This window comes from Neofelis nebulosa, chromosome 11, assembly GCF_028018385.1.
Source record: "Neofelis nebulosa isolate mNeoNeb1 chromosome 11, mNeoNeb1.pri, whole genome shotgun sequence".
Classification (NCBI taxonomy): domain Eukaryota; kingdom Metazoa; phylum Chordata; class Mammalia; order Carnivora; family Felidae; genus Neofelis; species Neofelis nebulosa.
The window spans coordinates 15,153,974-15,175,845 of record NC_080792.1 but is presented as its reverse complement, the minus strand read 5'-3'; the positions used below and the strand labels follow the sequence as shown (position 1 = coordinate 15,175,845).

At 41.5% G+C, this 21,872-nt stretch overlaps 1 protein-coding gene and 1 long non-coding RNA gene across 6 annotated transcripts in view; one reads left to right on the top strand and one right to left on the bottom strand.

The window, feature by feature from the left end:
• Positions 1 to 21,872, top strand: part of CDH20 (cadherin 20) — a 206,749-nt gene that overhangs the window by 128,667 nt on the left and 56,210 nt on the right. Inside the window, exon 2 of one of the 5 annotated variants that reach the window (XM_058691917.1) lies at positions 9,549 to 9,720. The exons of the other annotated variants lie outside the window; for them this stretch is intronic. The gene's annotated coding sequence lies outside the window, so the exon portion shown is untranslated. The remainder of the gene's footprint in view (positions 1 to 9,548; positions 9,721 to 21,872) is intronic. 5 annotated transcript variants of the gene reach the window in all.
• Positions 1 to 21,872, bottom strand: part of LOC131489993 (uncharacterized) — a 204,038-nt gene that overhangs the window by 127,501 nt on the left and 54,665 nt on the right. The window lies entirely within an intron of this gene.

Here is a 21,872-nt window from a genome sequence, read left to right as displayed (position 1 = left end):
CTGCTTGGGCTCTTTCTCTAGCTCAGAAATAAATAAACATTAAAAAAATTACTTAAAAAAAGTAAAATAGCCATTTTGGCATTTCATGAAAAGGTAAATTCAACCACAGCACACACAGATTATATAAAAACTATACAGGTGCCTATACAAGGTAGGGGGTTTGAATTTAGTATTAATTGAGAACATGTTTTAGTTTCTTTAATGACTGTAATGATTATTCCATCTCAAATAGTAGTAGACAAAACTAAATGACCTCATTCAAAATTAGATAAAAATGATCATTCATTATAGAAAAATAGTTAAGCATGGTATATTAGCTTCCTAGGCTGCCATAACAAAGAACCACAGACTGGCTGGCTTACAACAACAGAAATGTTCTGTCTGGCAGTTCTGGAAGCTAGAAGTCCAGAATCAAGGTTCTGGCAGGGCTGTGCTCCTTGCACACCACTACAGGAGGATCCTTCCTTGCCTTTTCCAGCTTCTGGCAGTCCTAGGAGTTCTTGGCAACAGCCTCCACATTCTCAGGACCACCTTCCCTCTTCCTATAGAGACATCAGTCTTGCTGGATTAAGGGCCCACCCTAATGGCCCCATCTTAACTTGATTCTATCTGTAAAGACCCTATTCCCAAATAAAGCCACTTGATAGGTGCCAGGGGCTAGGACTTCAACCTATCTTTCGGAGAGGACACAATTCAACCCAGAACATGTGGCTAGCATTTTCTCAGGGAATATTCCCTCTAACTTTACCAAAATCATAGCCTTATTCTCTCTCCTTGTTCCAAAAATTATAACTGCTTTACACTTGCCTTCACAAAACAAAGGAACAGTTAGAAATCAAGCAACAGATGCTAATCTAATGTGTCCAACAAGTATTTGGTAAAGGTTCTCTGAGAAAAGAGAAAAGGGCATCCAGAGCATGTCAGAGATGGTTGTGCCAATGATAGGAACTAACGACTTAAGACCCTTGAGATTTTTCAGAAGCTCATCTGCCTGGGTGGCATAGGTTTTAAGAAAACAAGGTAATGATAAGTTCAAAAGATTCATCAAGGGGAAGAGATAGCAGTCTGCCTAAAGTCATTTACTCCATGAATACCATAAATCACTTAGCATGACAAATCTTCGATACCTGTTGGATGCTTAGAAAACATAATTCACACTAAATTGTGATATAACATATTGTAGTAAACAACTTTTTGTTGTTACAGTTCTGTCCCTGTATTTAAATACATCACTTCCTCCCCAGACTTTGAATATTCCCACATTCCCCCTTGGAGTACCACTTAAGGGCCCTTTCCATTGTCTCTTCCCCTGTGTGAGCTCTTTTTCTATTCCTGCAAAGGTGTACTTATGGGCACCTGTCCTGCCTGCCAGCTTCCTCTAATCTCAACCCCCGCTCCCTAGTCCTATCCTCGTGCCTTCAATACGCACTCATGCTTCTCAAACTTGAACATGGAATCTTGTCAAAATGCAGATTCTGATTCAGTATGTCAGGGAGGGGTCTGTGTTTCTGACAAGCGTCTGGCTGATGACCATACCCTTGCGTGATGACCATGCCACTGGCCCATGGGCCACACTTCGCACAGCAAGGCTGCACATGCTGATGGTCGGCCCTCCGAGGCCTTCACTATAAGCCCTGCTACCTTCCCCAGTTGGGCCTCCCTTCTCCCACAGGAGCTCATACTTAAAAATGATCTCTTACCACTGCTAGCTGCCTCCTCTCGTCAGCTCCTGTCACCTTAAGCACATCTCAGGTAGGCAAAGGAACAAAACAGCCCTGCTGAAGAATAAGTGGTTGATCCATGCTTCCTACCACCCCTCTCCTTCCCATCCTCCCAGAGGTCTTCCTTGGCAGCTTGTGTGACTCTCTGAATCAAATACTTTTCACTTGAAGTGTAAACACTGGTACATTTTTCTAGGGAGTAGAGTCAAGAATGTTATCAGACTTTCGAAGAATTCCCTAACCCCAAAAGATTAAAAAATAAAAAAGCATACTTTAAGTAGTAACATATCAGGTACTGCCAGTAAACTTATGTCAAAGGGCGTAGAGAGGTAAAGGTGGAAGGGTCTCCTCTTAAAGCACACCGCTTGGCTTTCTTCCTTTCCCTCCATCAGGCTGTTGATGGGGGAGAAGGAAATGGCAAGAGTTGGGGATGGGCAGCAGGTTTCCTATTCACATTGCCTCAAACTCAGAGAAGGAGTCGCTTTAGGTTCTGCTTCCTTGCACTCAAACAGAACTTCCACCTGGAGGCTGGAGCACAGGCTGCCGGGTCAACTCTTGGCCCTTGGTGACACTTGAAGGTAAGATAGGGCATAGGGAGAAGGAGTTGTGTCCTCATTGCATCCAACTGTGGCTAAGATTCTAGGGCCCAGAAAGTCCAAACTCCCAAACTGGGGAGAGGGCAAAGGACCCTGAACCACTGGGACAGCATGTGCCTTGCCAAAGAAAAGAGAACCCCGAGTCTTCCCAAGGGCCGAGAAGTGTAACCTCTCCCTCCTCCAACCACGCCGGACCCTGGAAATGCCTTGTTTAGCTACACATTAAATGAGATAACATATGTAAAGCACCCAGCATGGAGCCCAGCAGATATTAGGAATTCAATAAATATTAGTTCCCTTCCCTATTAAAAGTAACACCAGCTACACTGTTTATGTGATTTGCTTGCCGTTATTACCATATAGCACAGTGAGAAGCGTGCATAATTAAATATGTACCACTATGGTAACTTCGGGGTTTTTTTTTATTTTATTGATAACATCATTATATGCTTTATATAAGCTCAGAGTTTTTCTGCTTATGCAGCATGGGCAACTCTTCTTCCTAACTCCAAAAACATGCAAAGGAACATCTGAGAGAAGAACAGTTTAGTGGTTTCACAAGGTAAAAAAAAAAAAAAAAAAAAAAGTTTAACGCCTTCCTGCAGTGCAGAATACCACTTTCCTCACTGTTCTTCCTGTGCTAACACCAGGCACACCCCTCAACCCTGATATGCCCCACCAACCTCCACACAACACCCCCTCCCTCTGTCCTCGTTATACTGCACCAAAGACCAGGCGACCTCCAGGAATATGCCCTTCTATCCATGTTCTAGGTGCTTTGACTCATACGCTGTGTAACCCTAGCAGTTTGGGAACACCAGCCAGAGCACGCCACGGGAGCTGACAGGCACCCACCCTCACTAGGGTCCCTGATCAAAACACTGGTGGAGAGTGAACATGAGCAGTGGCTTGATGCCACCTGGGAGCTGGAAACAACCACACCCATTTATCAATTATCTGAGACGAGGAGGAAACGTTAGCATCAGAGTGAAGAAGAGCCAGACCCCTACAACTTGAAAGGAGACACTAATAACCCAAGCACAGAGCTGAAGGAAGTCAAAGCTGAGCTTGTGGAGAAGCCACTTGGAATCTCCATCAGGGTCTGGATGTGAATTATTCTTCCTAAAAAGTCTGTGGAACCACTGAACCTATTTAGGAAATCCTCAACAGTATTTATCACTGTATAGTAATAAGTCCCATTTGTAATTAACTTAGGAACTGATCACAGCCACAGATGGAATCGATCATTTCAAAATAAGCCTTCTAATAGCAAACAACTTCAATTCCAAAGTAAACCCTACAGAATATTTCACAATGATGCTCACTGGCCTGGTTACCCAAAAACATCACCGGATATTTTTTAAAATTGAAACTGAGGGGTGCCTGGGTTGTTCAGTCAGTTAAGCATCCAACTCTTGGTTTGGGCTGAGGTCATGATCCCACAGTTGTGGGACTGAACCCTGCATCAAGCTCTCTGCTGGGCGCAGAGCCTGCTTAAGATTCTCTGTCTCTCTCTCCCTCTCTCCCCCTCCTTCCTTCCCTCCACCCCTCCCCCATCCTCTCTCTCCCTCCCTCCCTCCCTCTACCCCTTCTCCGCCCTCCCTCTCAAAAAAAATTTTTTAAACACGAAAATAAAAGAGAATTTGAAAAAAAACCTGAAATTGAAAATAGGGTCACTGTCAACAGGCACTGGCACTCATTACTCCCCCCACGTGTCCTCCTATGGCTACTGAAAACAAGCATAAACATTAAAGAACAGCATCAAATCTACTGACTGGAGCCATCCTCTAGCCTGCTGGCTTCCCTCAACCATAACTTGGCATCTGATACTTAGAACCACCATTTTATTACAAAGAATGGCACCACCCCATCTTCTGTGCGGACCTTTCACCAGTAACACACACTACTTCCTCTCACGATGAAGAAAACAAAACAGAAATGGCAATAAGAATCCTAGATTTGTTTAGATTTACCAGATTTGCAGAACAGAAATGACAATTTATAAACTTAAGACATTTATGTCTTAAATAATGACATTTATTTAAAACAAAATTTTAAATTTTCGTATTTGGGAAGTAAAATGATTCTTAATGTTCAGAAAGAATTAAAGAATTAATGGCCTTGAATTTTGTTATCAAATCAGGTGAATTTTAGGAGCTCATTTTAAAAATTAACATTGAAATGAAACGAAGTTTGAATGGCATAGGAGATCAAAGCATCCAGAAAACAGATGGAAGGGGATGTCTGTGAGTGTGAAATCAATAAAAACTATCCTCTTTCTAATTCTACAGAAAAGCTCAGTAACCCACCCAGATACATGATGATCTGACCTAAAAAGCAGGCATCCTCATCACCTAGACAATACAAAGCTGAATAAAGCCATGTCCCCTTGAGCAAACAAGCAGTTCTTTTCACCATTTGAAGAGTAATGAATTACTTTTTGAAATAAATACAAATACGAAGTCATGGTAAGTGAAACACTGGGAATGGCTTCGGCTCACTGTAAGTCCTAAATAAATACTAGCTATTAGTACTAGCGGGAGAAACACTATGGGCTGTGGGATCAGGCAGAACTGGGTTTAGATTTACTTCTGTAAATTAGCACCCAAGTGATCCTGCTGCATGTCACATCAGGTTGCCTCCTCTGGAGAATCTGAGCCTGTCCATAGCACGTGGCTCTTCTCAGTGATCACTCTCATTATTAAGTCAATATGCCCTAACGGTGTCTGTGAGAATAGCCACAATTCCATCCCAAGTTCAAAGTAAACCAGAGTTAAAATCACATGGCTCGCCTTTTCACTGCATGCGTGGAGAACAGAAAGGGTGGTCTCAGTTGCCAGGATTCTCCAATGTTTATTTCACCCAAACACAGCTCTTTTTCCTTGTATCTCCTAAAGATTCAAGACACCAAGACATGTTAAAGGTGTTATGAGTGAGGGGACTCTCTTCACTCCTGTGTGTAGGGGTGTGTGCACAGGTGTGTGCACACACGTGTGTGTGTGTGCGCGCGCGCGTGTGTGTGTGTGTGTGTGTGTTTGGGGGAGGAGAGCACAGTATAAAGAATACTGGGAGCTCTCTTCTCAAAATGTTCTTTTCTTACCTCTCCTTTTAAACGTAAGCATATCTGGTCTCTCTGCCAGGTGACCTTAATGGACTGCATTCCTCTAGTAGGTTTTTTCCCCCTGCTTGCTCCATTAAAAGTCTACCGAATTCAAATCACTACAGTGCAACTGGCTTAGATAATGTACTGTCATCTGTACCTCATACATCGTGTCCAGGGGACGTGCCTTACAGTAAGCATCACTTCAATTGCACTGAGCTGGCCACAAGCCATGACCTATGGGGGCCCTGGTGGCCATTTATTGTAAACTATAGCTTCTGGGTGATGCTAATGAAGTTCTTCAAGAAACCACATTTGCATGACTTCACATTTTACTGTGTCTCCTTTAAAAGTGATAATAAAAAGCTGGCAAACATGTTCTTTATTATTAATCTGTTGCCCCATTTTCTTCATCTCTGTACAGGGAAACCACTTCCATTCATTACACTACAGCACATCCCTTCATGACCAAAAACCAAACACCTCCCCGAAAAAAACTTGCAAAAACCTAGTGTGGTAACTGCCTCCAAATCTGGAGTTTTATATGCAAACTGTTTATGACATTTACAAAACCAGGAAGAAACTGCAATAGCGCTGTGCTTCTGGAAAGATGAGGCCAATTTCAGAATCCAATTTTCAAAAAGAAATGCCATGTTTGTTTCATGTCAGCCTCTGCTTCCGATCAGAAAAAAAGCTGAACAAAGAGAAAACCGTTGGTCTGGCTGGTTACTTCCAAGCAAAGCAGAGGGCAGATGGAAAGCCATCCAGTTGGCCGTAGCGCCTTGTCTTGTCTTCCTCCAGTTGCTCTGAAAGCAGCTGAGCAAAGCTTAACCCCACTGAATGGGAATTCTCTCTCTCTCTCTCCCTCTCTCTCTCTCTCTCTCTCTCTCTCTCTCACACACACACACACACACACACACACACACACACACACACACTTCCAACGTATTTAAATAACAATATTTTTAAAAATATAGGCTGGGCTGTCACATAGACAGGTGGCCTGACTGCTTTGGCAGTTCTGATACACCAGGCTGGCCGCCCAGTTTGCCAAAGGCCCTGCCTCCCAACTGACCTGTAATAACAACACAGTACACAGTCCTGGTTGTACAAGCCCAACCATAGTCTGTCGTTAAGGTGGAAAGATTTCTGGAAGGGAACATGTGGTAATTTATAGATTTAGAATCAAGACTTGGAGTATGAATATACATATATATGTGTGTGTGTGTGTATACACATATACATATGTACATATATATGTATGTATACATTATATGCACATATTAGCACATATTATATATATATATATATATATATATATATATATATATATATATATATATAAATGAAAATCACCTCGGCTATTGCATGTTTGCATTTGCATTTACATAGGCACATTATAGTTTCCAACCACATCCATGTATTGTGGACTTAATGAATGCATAAAAACATGTAGTCACAAACACACATACACACAAATATATACCAAACACAGAGCAGGATCTAGATACACTACAGACATCATATATGATATATGATATATGATATATGATATCAATGTATCTAAATACAATGAAAATCATATATCATTTATAGTTCACAGAGATTCTGATTTAAAAATCTGCATAGGAAAAAAATATGTAATCGACTTTTAAATGAATTTCTTTCCCCTGTATTCAACTTTCTTACCAAAGACCGTTTTTCTCATTGCTCCCTAGTGCAGAGCAAGCTGAGTATTGCCCCTGCTGGTCTACACTACGTGCAGAAAGAACGCGAGCACCAACCAGTCGCATCTGTGTTTGCTCGTCTCTGCCAACTGTCCATATAGAAGTTCCACTCACTCCCCTGCCAACTGCTGTATATGCCGATCGTACAGAGTGGAATGCCCAGAGTGTGTGGGAAAACACAGCTCAGCTTGATAATTGTGAGGTCACATCTTATCGTCCCTGTATACAATATATCCCATGACAGTTGTCTGCAATACGACTGGGCACTGGCTGTATCCAATCTATTTCAACGCTGTATTGTCACTGGTCAAAAATGGCCTTGTTCTCCCAGTCCCTCCATTTTCCAAATGAAAAAGGAAAGGAACCGATAAGCTTGAGCTCAATTTGTTCTGGCAATTATTGCAAAGTTCCTACTGTGAGGGAGGCCTTGCCCATTGGTGCGGAATGACACGCAGCCATCCAGGGTCCAGACAAAGGGAGACCCTGCTTTTCTCCAAGTGTATTCAGCCATGTATAGACATATTGGCTGAGATGCCTACCCATTCACATCTTAATGGGAAAAAGAGAGAGACAAGAGCCAGGGGGGTTGGGGGGGAAGGCGAATGAAAGATTATCAAGTGACACCAGACAACAAAATGTGAACTTGGCGAAGAGGAAGAAAGGAAACTATTTTGATCACAGGACAGTACATCACTGATAAAATGTGGATATATATATTTTAGTACTATCCAGCCAAATTATGCTTTTATCACACATAAAGGTTACTATAATGATACTGCAATGTGAAATTGAAGAAAGTTATGCTTAGAGGTTGGATTACATGAGTCTCTTGCTTCTACTATTTTCTCTCTCCTCTCTCTCTCTCTCTCTCTCTCTCTCTCTCCCCCTCTCCCTCTCCCTCTCTCGCTCGCACATTAATTCAGCCAAATGAAACTGTTGGATGAAGTACCACCAAGATGCATTCTAAAGTGCAATTCCTCTGAAATAAGTATGTAGCTTTATTAGAAAACCAAAGTACCGGTCAAAAGGTGAAAAAAATGTATCATATTATGATGAAAAAGAGGTCATTTAAGAAAAGGCTGAAATAGCACTTCTTTTTGAAATGGCATATGGAGGCTTTTATAACACTCAAAAAAAGGTGACTTTTTCTTAATATTTGTCCTTATTCTCTGCTTATGAACAGAAAGAAAATGTTTGAAGATAAGGTCACTTTAAATTCTAGGCCACGGCACATGTTCCTCTCTGGGGCCGAATGCCCTCCTCTTTCCCCCTTTCAACTACATCTAATGATAATTGTTCTACCCATCCACCACTCCTGTCTACTAGAAAAACAGTTGACAAGAAATAATGTCAGAGTTGCGCCTGCGACATACCAGAAATCATTTCTCCCAGCAAAAGTCACTTATTTCAAAGAATAAGTAATGAAATGAGCAAGGGAAAATTAAGTTAATTTTAAAATCCGTTATTAGTTGCTTCTCTTTAGTCATAATGGAAATGGGGGGGGGGGGAGGAATTACAGATTCAATAACATGCATTTTTTCCATTACGGAGAATGGCTAATTCAATGGATGCGTCATTAGAGAAAGATCCCTCCGGCCTTGTGGAACTCCAGACAGAGAAACAAAAAGGAAAAAGTTTCAGATAGAAAATATACCATAAAATTGTTGGGAAAAGTGAACTACAACCCCCAACGAAATTACCTCTTCTGGCAATTAAGAGCCCGTTTGTTAGAGCATTAATAGCCCCAGGCAAACTAAACAAACCCGGTCCTGGCTGCCGGTAATGACAGATTTCTTAGGGACTATTATTTAATTAACAATAATGTGAAAGAGCAGCTCGGCTGAGACACACTGCATGTACTTACTGGAAACACTGAGCAACGGTAGTGGAAAAGACGTGCAATGTGTTAGCCTTCCCATTATCTTTCTGAAATACGTAAGTCGCTGATAGGTGTTATACGTAAGTAGCCACTAGGTATTTTCAGCTGAGGCCAACATGTCCAAAAAACTTTAGCTCTTACTGTACAAGGCTGCTAATCGTCCTCTGCAGTTTGATTCCGTGAAGAAATCCCCCAGGGCCTCAAATGTTCAGGGAGAGCATTCTTTGTCCTTCCCCCATCTAGACAAGGGCAACTGCCACCCCCCTCCCCTGTGTACACCAGGCTCCCTCCCACCCCCACACATCATTTGCCGCTGATCACCTAACATAAGTGATGCCTTTTGTTCTCCTTCCCGTCCCAAGGAGCTGTGGTGTGGGGTGCGTTAGCAACTTGTGGCTGGCTGGGCCTTCCTCCCCCAGAGACGCCTTCCGACCCCATGGCACTGGCAGAGGGGGAAAGAAAGCTCTAGCCGGGAGCTGCCTTCTGCCCTCCAAGTTGCTGGACTAAATTCCCTACCTCCAACAGCCTCCTTCAGAGCTGATTATAATTTAAAGACCAATTTCAAACGGCAGAAGGAGGACCACTTTAAGTTGTTCTGACACAGAGTGGGAGCTGGCAGCGTGACGCGAACTCCACAACTAAAGTGACGAGCTCAGGAAAACGCAAAAATAGTGCGCTCCGAGGAAGAAGGAGAAAAGTAAGTTGTAAAACTTCATGCCGTCTGTGATTTCCATGACATAGCTTCACAAAATCTGGTTTAAATTTGGCCAGTGACACAGAAAGATTGTCTTGGGAAGTGAAAGTGTTGATTTAGTTCCTGTGGGAGCCAAACAAAGCGAGCTAAGATAGTAATTTTAAATTATTATCGGGTGGCTGTTAATTGTACTCACCAGGGTCCACTAAAATTCCTGCCAGCAGAAAATCTTTATCTTGACTTGATTTGTGATAAGCTTGGGAATGAACAGTCAGTTGTAGAACATGTTATTAAGCAAAACAAACTTCTGCCTGTGGCTTCTGAAAAGACAAATCTGAAAGTCCAACCAGTTAGCTCGTGCTTATGTTTGAGAGTGCATTACGACAGGGTATGTATAGACACCTAGCATCCACACTGGATTAAGATTGACTGCAGGAGCTAAAGATTTTGTTCTGATTCTTTTGAGTCCACAGTAACTATTCCTCAAGTCATATCAAAGGCATCTGATTAAATACATCTCCCAGCAGGATTTTAGCACAGGGCATGATGCTTTATTGTGTACAGTATAATCAGATTGATATCATATGGCATCAGCCAGTGAATGCCTTGTTTTGAAACAACTTGTGGAAAGAGATTTTTATCCCTTTCTTTAATCCTAATTTGATACTATTAACCAATTCCATTATTTAAATGTACTATTAAGATTAAAATCAGTTTGATTTATCAAAATGTATTTTCCATTAATAAGGCTTTCTTTTGAGCCTCCTCCCTTAACCTTCATTTAGTTTTGGTGCTTTGAAGAGAAACATTTACAAAATCTTTTTCCCTCATGTGGATTAAAGCATGTGGATTGGTTCTTGTTAAGCTATTCTTAGCCTTATGGTAGGAGAACAAAACCTTGTAGAGTTTATATGGGTTTCTTTGAATGTTTCTTTACTACATAGAAGAAACAAATGAAAGGGATTATAAGAGAAAGAAAGGATAAATTAAATTCTGCAAGAGATATATAAGAGCATTTTCCATTCCAAAGAAACCCAATTCCTTTACCGACACAGAGAAGAAATAGACAGGAATTTCAACTGCTAATGCAGTTTCCACTGGTAACATTTGAACATCTTTGTGGCACTGCTATATGGTATTTAAATATCAGAAAGGCAGAAAAGTGCCAGCATAAAAGCAAAGGAGACACACAATTTTTCCAGGCAGCAGGGCTAACAATCTTATCCTGCAACAAGTGTTACCAGAGATCAATCAGCGAGTTATTTATAAAAAAGGAAAAAAACTTTTTTTTTAACAGTTACTTTAAAGCAAGTAAAAGTAGAAATAGCTAGTATCAAGCATCATCACCAACCAACTACACTTTAGAGAAAGACCACTAATTCTTTTCACTGCATGCTCACAAATTCACCATTTCTTCTAGGCGAACATGAGTGAAATGTTATAAATGCTTACTATGATGTAAAGTCAGCATTTGAAAACATCCCTGATTTGTGGGATTTGTAAAAGGCCTTAAGGTCCTTTGGTTCCATCCCCACCTCTGGCAGACCTACTTGAGTCTGTGAAAGCCTCTGTGCCTGCAGTGTCCTGCCCCTGCCTTCTCCCCCCGCCTGGAAAAGGGCAGACTTCTCAATTTCCATAAGCAATCTGTCCCAGCTCATAAGCTTCACTGTCTGGAAATCTTTGTTTAAATCTCTTCCTCTACTGATTAAGGCCATGTTCCCTGCTCCTGATTCCTAGGAGATCCCATCTTCAGTGGAAATGAGTTTCTAAAATGTGGATGTGGTTAATTAAGCAGCACCTTGACTTTCTCTCCTCTAGCCTTAAAGCTGTCCTTTCCTTGGACACTGTAGGCTTCATCTTTAGAGCCTTGTGGACTCTGGTGAATCTGATCCCAAGCTTCCAGCCTCACTCCACAGTCTCCTTCGGGTTGTCCCTGTCAGAAACTGAGAAAGTTCTGGTGAGGATCCTAGTCCCACCTGGTGGATCCTCAGAACCCTTCCCTGTTAATATTGCCATACAAGTGCCACAATTCTCACTGAAATGAGAATGCTACATTGCTGAATCTTTCACTTTTTGTTTAATTTCATTCAGTTCCAAGTTTTATTAAATTTCTGCTTGGTGCTGACACATGCTAATTCTGAAGACACAGGGGTGACAGCCGCTGCCCTCAGAGATTCATGGGCTAGTGGGGAAAGCAGACTGATGTGGGCTGTGCCAGTGAAATGGACAGAGTAGAGTGGTATGGGGGCACAAAAGACAGGCCTCATAATGAACAAATACTTCCTGGAAGAGAGGTTGCCAAACAAAGGGCCTGGAAAAAGCACTTTTGTTTGAACAAAATCATAAAGGTGTTAAACTATAGGGTCTGTAGTTTATTTTAATGGGCAAATGTGAGGGGAGAAGGGACAGGAAAAGAGGCTAGAATGGTAGAAGGAGTCAGATCATTTACGTCCTTGAGTACCTCCTCAAGAAGTTCAGATTTTATCAGTTAAGAAATGAGGAGCCATTAGAGACCTTTTAGCAGGTGAGTGACCCGGTAAGATCCCTCTGGCTAGTAACAGAACAGATTAGAACAGGGACACCAGTCAGGAGGCTGCTACAGTGGTGAAAGCTTGAAAGTTTACTGGGGCAGTTGGAGAGGAGACAGAAGGAATCTTACCATAGCTTCTGGATTCCTACTTGGATGGCTGGAAGTGCCATTCGTTCGACAGACTGGAGTAAGCAGAGCAAGAGACCCAAGAGAGGAAACAATTAGGAGTCAAACTGGGAGGAAATGGTATCCACTATGACCTATCAATCTTATGTTTGTTCTTTGAGCTCTTACTTCCAGATATTACCAGATTTTATTTTATTCATTATTGTTCTGTTTATATTCTAATACTTCTTCAAAGAGCCACATGCCTAAAGCCAAGACACGTCCTTTTCCACCATCTCTTTAATTTGTTCCACTTTGGTAAAATCTCAGTGCTTAGTGATCATGACTTTAGATATCCTTACAATACAAATGAATATTAAACACTCTATACAGAACTTACTCCTTTAAAATACTACTTGTCATTGTACTAAAGTTGAGAATAATCAATTGATAGCAATTCTCCAGCCACTCGGTACTGAGTCAGAACCATATTTCCTTATTTGTTATGCCTGAGCAGGCATAATCAAAAGTTGTGTATGTATAGCTCATATAGATACACCCATCCTTTAGATACACCCATCTCTATCACAACATACATGGTAACTAGGCCATTCGAACAAGACCTGCTCTCTATATACATGTTTTTTGGTTTTGGTTTTGGTTTTGGTTTTGGTTTTGGTTTTTGGCTTTCTGTTTTGTTTTGTTTTAGGGTTTTTTTGTTTTTGAGAGAGAGAGAGAGACAGAGAGAGAGAGATCGAGCATACACACACAAGTATGTGTGCGCAAGCCAGGGAGGGACAAAAGGAGAGGGAGAAAAGAGAATCTTAAGCAGGTTCCATCTCCAGAGAGGAGCCTGACGAGGGGCTCAATCTCACGACCATGAGATCATGACTTAAGCCAAGATCAAGAGTCAGATATTTAACCGACTGAGCCACCCAGACGCCTGTGTATTAGATATGAATATGGATATGGATATGTTTAGTTAGACAAAGAATGACTTTCCCCCACCCCCTCCAAATCCTCTTCCAAATACAAAACCCTGCTTTTGCTTATCTGAGATCACAAAAGTTCTTCCACACTGACCTCGGTGGCCCTGGATGGCTTGTCTCATGTTCCAGGCATGGCAAAGTATATTTTCTAAAGGTGGTCACAATAATATGTCTCATCCCACAGGCTCTTCTGGAGCCTTGCCACTCCTCTTCAGGAGGTGGAGTCCAATTCCCTTCCCTCCAGAGTACGGACCTGGAAGTGGCTGATAACCAACAGAATGCAGCAGAAGTAAAGTTGAGAAGATTCTAAGGTTGGGCCATAAAAGATAATGCCTCTTCTGCTTTGAGAACAGACATCCTCACATGGGAGCCCTGACCACATTACATAGTCCAAATGCTCTCATGGAAGCCACCATGCCATTAGGAAACCCAAACTAGTCCATGTGGAAGACATGTGTGAAGAGACAGAGATGCACCAACAGCCTCCAGCTGCACCAGACCCCTGTGTCCCAGTATAGCCACCATCTGACTGCAGATGCCTGAGAAACCCCATGCCAGAGCCATCCAGCCAAGATACATCCAAATCCCTGACTCACAGAAACCACAAAAATTAACAAAAACAACTGGTTGTAAGCTACTACATTTTGAGATGATTTGTTTCATAGTAATAACTAGCCAGAACAGGAATTAGTGCCAAAATGATCCAGTGCAGGGTCAAACGATGAAGGGTCAGGGGATAAGATCTCCCTTACCTCATTATATGAGGCTATACTTGTGCCTTTTGATCTAGGCCTAAGGCCAGTCGGTGACCCTGATGCCAAAACCAGACTGGACTCTGATGAGCCTGAAATGACCAAAAGATCCTAGACTGAGAACAGTTCTCATTCCTCATGACTCCACTGGTCACTTCCGGAACCCATGATGGATGGCTCTTTGGACCAGTTTGTTTTGCTTGGGCCATTTGGGAATCTCCTTTTTTATATATCCCCTGTTAACATGGTAAAATGTCCCTAAGAACACAAACTTAGTATATATTCAATGATTCTATCAGAGGCTAATTGGATCCGATTTGCGGGGAGCAGAAGGAGTTCATTCAAGAGTTCAAATTAAGACCATCTCACACATTTGCTTGGAAGGTAGTTCCATTACTGAGCAGAGAACACTACCAAAGAACCATCAGGGGATAAACTAGCCCAGAAAAATGAGGATGCTGAATCAATCTCCACCCCAAGATCATATCACTATCATGTAATTAGAGGGAGGTTGCTGCTGCAGCCTGCAGATCAAATAACCACTCCTGTCACATGCACGTGGCTATGTGTGCGAGGCTGGGCATGGTCTGTTGAGGATAGCCAAGGCACGGCAGTATCGAGGAGGAGTACAGAATACTGAAGCTCAGGCTTAAAGACAATGCCTTCTGTAACTACCTTCTTTTTTTTTTTTTTAAATTTTTTTTTTTTTTCCCAACGGTTTTTATTTATTTTTGGGACAGAGAGAGACAGACAGAACATGAACGGGGGAGGGGCAGAGAGAGGGAGACACAGAATCGGAAACAGGCTCCAGGCTCCGAGCCATCAGCCCAAAGCCTGACGCGGGGCTCAAACTCACGGACCGCGAGATCGTGACCTGGCTGAAGTCGGACGCTTAACCGACTGCGCCACCCAGGCGCCCCTGTAACTACCTTCTATGAAGGTAACTGAGATCTATACATAATGGACAATACCAGTCTTGGATCAGCTAATTCTAACATAACTTGACTCATGGTATTAATTCATTTTGAGGTATTTCTGGAGTAGATTTCCCACTTTCTGATAAAATTATGAAATGTCCAAATTCTGTTTCTCCAATTGAAGCACATATGGCAACATTGTGTTAAGCAGGTGACAATAAATGCTGTTTCTGAGAACTGCTTTTTATTTTTTTGGTTTAAGTTTATTATTTTGAGAGAGAGAGAGAGAGAGCACAAGTTGGAGAGGGGTAGAGAGCGAGGGAGAGAGAATCCCAAGCACTGGCAGCGCATACCCCAATGTGGGGCTCGAACTCACAAACCATAAGATCAAGACCTGAGCCGAAGTCAGATGCTTAACTGACTAAGTCACCCACGTGCCCCTTGAGAACAGCTTTAATACCAATTCTCGATTGTCCTTCAAAGACAGAGTTGCACGATATCCCTTTGCGTGGATATATCATAGTTTTCAAAATCATCTATTGTTAGAAATCTGGATGAATCTCACTTTCTGCTACAGTAGAAATATCATAATAAATACAAATATATTTAAATTCAAATAAAATGTGTATCATAATTATTTCCTTAGGATCAATTACGTATTCATTTTAAAGACATGACACATATTGCAAAACTGCTTTCAAAAAAACTTTTGTCAACTTACACTTCTATCTGAAGTATATTTTCAATATGTCTAGTTTCTCACATTCCCAGCAACATTGGGTAGCTTGTTTTTTAATGTTTTCCAAGTTAATAGGCTGAAAATAACTCATTTTCCTCAGCTAACTGTAAAAGTAAAATGTTTCTCATATATTATAGGTCATTTTATTTGCTGTTTTATGAATTTCTCTTGTTGTCATTTGATCATTTTCTACTGGAATGATTATCATTTTTAACAATGAACATAAAGACTCTTTAATATGTTAAGGATAATAAGTCTGTGTTTTCTCATGCATGTTGCCTAATTTTTATATTAAATATACAACAATTTCTAATAATTTAGTTCACTCTATTAACATTTTCCTTCACGACCTTAGCTAATCCTTTGGAAGGCTTCTTCAACCCAGTATTCTAAAAGCAATATTCACCTATATCTTCTCTTAGTATTTTTTGTTTTTTTTAATGTGTTCTATGAACCTGCGTGGTTTAATTTTTCCCATTTGACTGTCCAGTGAATGAAGAGTGGACGGTGGACGGTGGATGGTGAAGGACAGGACATAGCTTTTCCAACCACAATTAACCAACTTACTTAAGAAGTCTGCCTTGCCAGACATATAATATAGATTAATATGGAGCCTGGAAAAGAGGATATAGTAGTAAAGACAAGGAAAAAGATGAGGGAGGCAGAGTCTAGCAATTTCACCCTGAAAAAGCTCCAGAACTCCTAGTGCCCAGAAGAGCAGAGCTCTGAAAAATCCTGTACTAAAGGATTTCCACTTCTGTGATCCTATGAAACCACAATTAAAAGGTACCAGAAATATAATAGTTGCAAGTTTTGGTTGGGGGAGAAACGCACTTACACCTAAGTGCTAATAATGTAAGTACTAATAACCTTCATAGTTATAAGATGCATTCTGATATCAGAAATACTTAAAGGTTTTTTTTTTTTAAGTCCTAAAAAATACAAAATATATTCATAAGATCTGTTTGGATGCTTTCTTTTCTATTCAATATCTATTTTGCTTATTAATGCTTTTAAATTTTTAATCAGTTTTTATTTTATTAAAAGTAAACTATTTGCATTGGTCAAAAACAAAACAAGATGGCACTGGAAGGCTAATGATAAAAGAAAAAGCAGTTCCTTGCCCCAATCCCAAAACCCAATCCCCAAACGCAACCCCAGAAGCTGTTTCTTCAAATACTTGCCCATGTATTTCTAAGTGATATGCTTGCACAGGTATTTCCTGAAAGATCTATTTTACATATCAGCACCTGACTTCCCAGTAGAATAGGTGAGAATTTAGTTCTCTTTAAACATATTCCTGGGGCACCTGGGTGGCTCAGTTGGTTGAGGGTCCAACTCTTGATTTCAGCTCAAGTCATGATCTCATGGTTTGTAGGTTCGAGCCCCATGTCAGGCTCCGCACTGCCAGTGCAGAGGCTTGCTTGGGATCCTTTCTCTCTCTCTCTCTGCCTCTCCCCTGCTCATGCTCTCTCTTTCTCTCGCTCTTGAAATAAATATATAAACTTTAAATAAAAAGCATTTAAATACAATAAAAATAAATAAAAGTAAGTATATTCCCACCCATTCTCCTCTCCCTCACCTTCTTAACACAGTTCTATTTCAATTTCCATTAAAAGAATAGTCAATATTTACCTTATTATGAATGAATGTTGTTTCCTATCAAGTTGTACATTAAGATTCTAATTCCTTCTTTCTAGAACAGTTTTGTTTTTCTGGATTAAAAACTGCCTAACATTTTCTTTTCCCTTCTTCTTTATGTGCATGTCACTTTTTTCAAATGTTCCTAAGATCTGTCTCCTGCCCATCAACAATTTTTCCAAATACTTCAAGAATTTCTCAAACCCTCTAATACCAGTTTCATTTCTTCCCCTAGTACCCTCCCTCTCCTGGCCTGGCTTCCGTGTCTAGACCTAGGATACACCTGTTAATTAGGGCTTCTCCTTGCTAGTCCCCTATGTTGGATCTCTTTTCTCTGGAATCCTGTATCTTTTTCTTAACTTCCTCTATCATTTTGCTAAAATGCATTAAATTTCTCAATGGTAAGACTCAGTTCTAAAAGACAGTGAAGAAATTTTCATCATAGACCTCTATGCACAGCCAAACTAGATACAATAAAAACATTTTGAAAGGAAATGTAAATACAGCGAAGACTGGACTACTAGAGACTCTAGGTTCAAGAAAGAGGCTACTGTCAAACCAACAGGTAGGGGATGACCTTGAAAAGAATTAGAGAATAAAGATATTCTCATATCAGCCCCTTTCCCCCAAAATAAAGAGGTTAAAAAGCCAAACCACCAGAGATAACTTCGTGGTCATATCCCTTTAACCAGATAACTAAAAAACATCCCAGAATTTTAGGTCACCATAATTTTTCAAACCCCAATTCCCTCATAAGGTTTCTGAGCATCTCTACAAAGAATTCCTTAACTTTGCATTACAACAAATGATGCCCAGGTCTAGAGCACTTCTGACGTGTCAGGGCTTACTGTATTTGCTCTCCAAGAACAAAAATATCATGCATAAAAACTCACTGTTTTCTGGACTTTTCTGCCTTTATACTGTTTGGTTATGCATGCCTCTTAATACATTGGTGGTAAGAATAGATATTAAGATAAGTATGAAGAACTATTAATTAAAAGACTGAAAGCAGAAAGAATAATAATACCAAACTGTTGAATACTTGTTTACAGCTTTTAAAAAACCACATCAGCATCAGTTAATATTTACTCAACACCTGGGATGTGTCAAATACTGCACTAGGCATCAAGTATCTAGGGATAAAAGACATTACCTGTATCTTCAAGGAGCTTTCAACATGGGGAAGGGAGAGGCAAGTAAATAATTACCAGACTGAATAATGAAGAGCCAACAGGAGATGCATGAGGCACTCTGAGAAGAGATGAGATGGGAAACACAGAGGAAGTTTTAAAAAATAAAATAAAAATAGAACTTAATCTATAGTATTAGATCGTGATAATCTTTGACAACCCTTTAAACCCCTTAAAAAAGATATTTGAGCCTCAAAAAGGTTAAGCAAACACCCAGCACCACCCATTGAGAGGCTGAGCTAGAAAGAGTCTTTGGCCAAGATGTCCAGAGAGTCCAAATTATGCATCATTTTCCGAAAGAGAGGGAGGTTTTGTATTAGAAGAGAAGTTTCTCTTTTCCTTTAAGAGAATAAATAATACACATCAGTGAGATTTTCTTTTCTTTTGTTCTGTAAGTTTCTCCTTCCCTTGAGCAGAGTAGCCAGTTGGCCTTTTTGCATACATTCCTTCCACACTGGAGAAATGAAAGATATAATACACACGACTCCAATGTGACAGTGGATATTACGTAAAGGGAACAATGTCTGGGAGCTGACAGGTCAAAAAGTCCCTAGCTGAGATGAAGCTTCAGATCAGTTTCACCAAGTCGGCCACAGGAAGCCACTTGGAGCAGGCCTCAACCTGGGTCATGAGCAGGGGGCTGGATGCAGGGTGAGCTCTGGAAGCAGCGAGAAGCGCTCTAAAGGAGAGGAAGGAGCTCACGTTCTTTATGCCCAAAGCTGCTTTGAAGTTTTGGACTAAAAAGAGAAGGAAAGTTCTTCCTCTTTAAATAACCAGGCATAGAAGGATGAATTTTTTATCCCTAAATCTAAAGCCAATTTTATTACCTTGCCTCTAACGAATGCCTCCTCCCAACTTCCAGCTGTAGCCGAAGCACAGAAGTTTCCTGCCATTGGTTCAGACCCCCTCCCCGCCCCGTTCCCCACCCCCATACCCACATTCCTTCACATCCATTCAGTGTACAAGCGATGGAGACTCTGCCTCCTCAATGGTTTGGACTCCTCACCAATCCTTTTCTGACCCAGGAATCCTGGTTGAAGTTCTCCTCGCAGGTTTCCCTGGACTCTCAACCGCCTGGCCCACGGGCCCCCCCACACTCCAGTGACCCCACTAAACAGTGACCGGAGTGGCCCGCCTGCACACTCAGAAACCTTTCATCGCTCACTGTGAACAACTACAGATACTCAAAACACTTCGGCCCAGCAATGTCCACAGCTCCTAGCTACTGGTTTCTGCCTGTCTCTCCTGCTCATCTCTCATCAGCTCTTGAATGGGCCCCATTCTCCATGCAAATTCAAGTGTTCTTCTCCTGCCGGGCCTCCGCACCCTGTGTCTGCACCTTGCCACTTGCATTTTCTTTCACTTGGAATGCCCTCCTCTCTTTCCTTCAAGGTCTAGTTCACATGCTACCTTAAACTTTTCCTCACTGACGCACGTCATTTCCCCCTCCCCTGCCCTGGCCTAGCGGTGTTTCCAGGGCTCTGGCGGGCCTTCTCACAAACAGATCTGTGTCACAGTCAGTCACGCACAAAGCGCGTGCGACAGCCGCTCCTGAGAAGAACCCAGGTGCATCCGCTCACACTCTCCGTCGCACTTGCCAAGAGCTGCGGTGTCAACACTCTCGCCATGACCAGTTTAAGGAGCTGCAAAGGGATGTGCAAACCAGCTCTTGTGAGAGCAGGCGGGAGCCTATGAGCCATCCCAGCACAATGCTCTGTCTCTGTGTAAAACAGGAAAAGAATACCTTTTTGTGGAATTCTTGCAAAGACCAAATGGTAAAGTAAAGGTAAAGGACTTAACACAGGCTGGCATAAAGTGAACACTCCACGCTAATACTTCTGCTGTTCCTGCTTCTGTTATTCCTGCTGCTACAACACTGTCATCCCTGTCACTAGCGATGCTGTCACGCCTACGCCCACTCCTACCACTATTTCTACCACCAGCATTAACGGCAGTATCTCCCCTACTAAACTGTAAACTCCTTGAAGGAGGGAAAAAGAACTAACACTTATTAAGCACCTACTGTTTTTCAAACACAAGGCTTTGACCATCTGCCAAATACTGTGCTAAGAGCTTTGCATGTATTTTCTCGCTTAATGCTGCCAATCACCCTCTAAGAGTCTACAATGATCTCCAGTTTGTAGACGACAGACAGACTGAAAAAGTTTAAGCCACTTGCTCAAGACCACACAGATCAGAAGTAGTAGGGCTAAAACTGAAACTCCGTTCTGTCTGGCTTCACAAACCACTATCGACTAAGCATATTTGAGGTTCCAATATTTACCAAACTGAGAAATTAAGTCTTAACTTTGGCACACTGACTTCTGCCAAAAACTCTTCTTCCTATGGATTAATCTTTATAGTTCAGGAAAGACTGTGGTCCAGGAAAGAACTGTCCTGTTTTCCTAAAGTTCTGTACAAAAGCGAAGTTATAAGAGAAAATACTAAGCAGCAATTATCTGCAACTTCTTTCAAAGAACTTTAGCCGAAGAATTACATTTCAAACACATGCTTTCTTTAAAATGAACAAGCACAAATTAAAGCAATTATAAAGGCCACATAAGGCTACAAATTAGTGAGCATGTGAGACAACTCTGAAAAATCAAAATTGATCATTCTTGTCTAACAGTAGTCAAAAAAATTGCCCGTGGACTGAACTGTACTTTCATTAGCTTGATTAAAAGTGAAAACTGGAGGAAGCGTAAAGTAGGTCAAAAACTTCCTGACTCCTTTAGGATTAAAACATGGACTAGATACTAAGTATGCGTGAAAGGAACTCGCAAGAATCCATTTGCCGTTCTTGGAAGATACAGAAAGAAAAGACAGGGCAACCTCAAATGGAAAACTGATTCTAATGGGAATGAAAGCAAGGAGGAATTGGGCAGGAACTCTTGTGAAAGGACTTCTAAAGTGTATATGCCTTTTTTGTGACCCGAGCTAGGGAGTTTACAGCTAGGGGCATCAGCAGATACCCGGGATGCACACAGCGGGATTTATTATGGGCCTCATCAGGTTTTTCAAAGCCAGTTTCTAATTACATAATTCATGCTTTCTCCCATTTTTTGTTCTACTCTTCTCACCCACACATGGACACACACACACACACACACACACACACACACACCCTCATATAAAACCAGATACTGTTCCTAAACTCTTCGGTTCAGCTACCCTGTGCCTCCCCCTCAGCCACGTCAGCCCCATGCTTCCATTTTTGAACTTCTTAAAAGCACTCCCTCTCATAAACCAGTCTGGTTGTGGGGAAGAAAATGAGAGTAGAAAGAACCAGCGG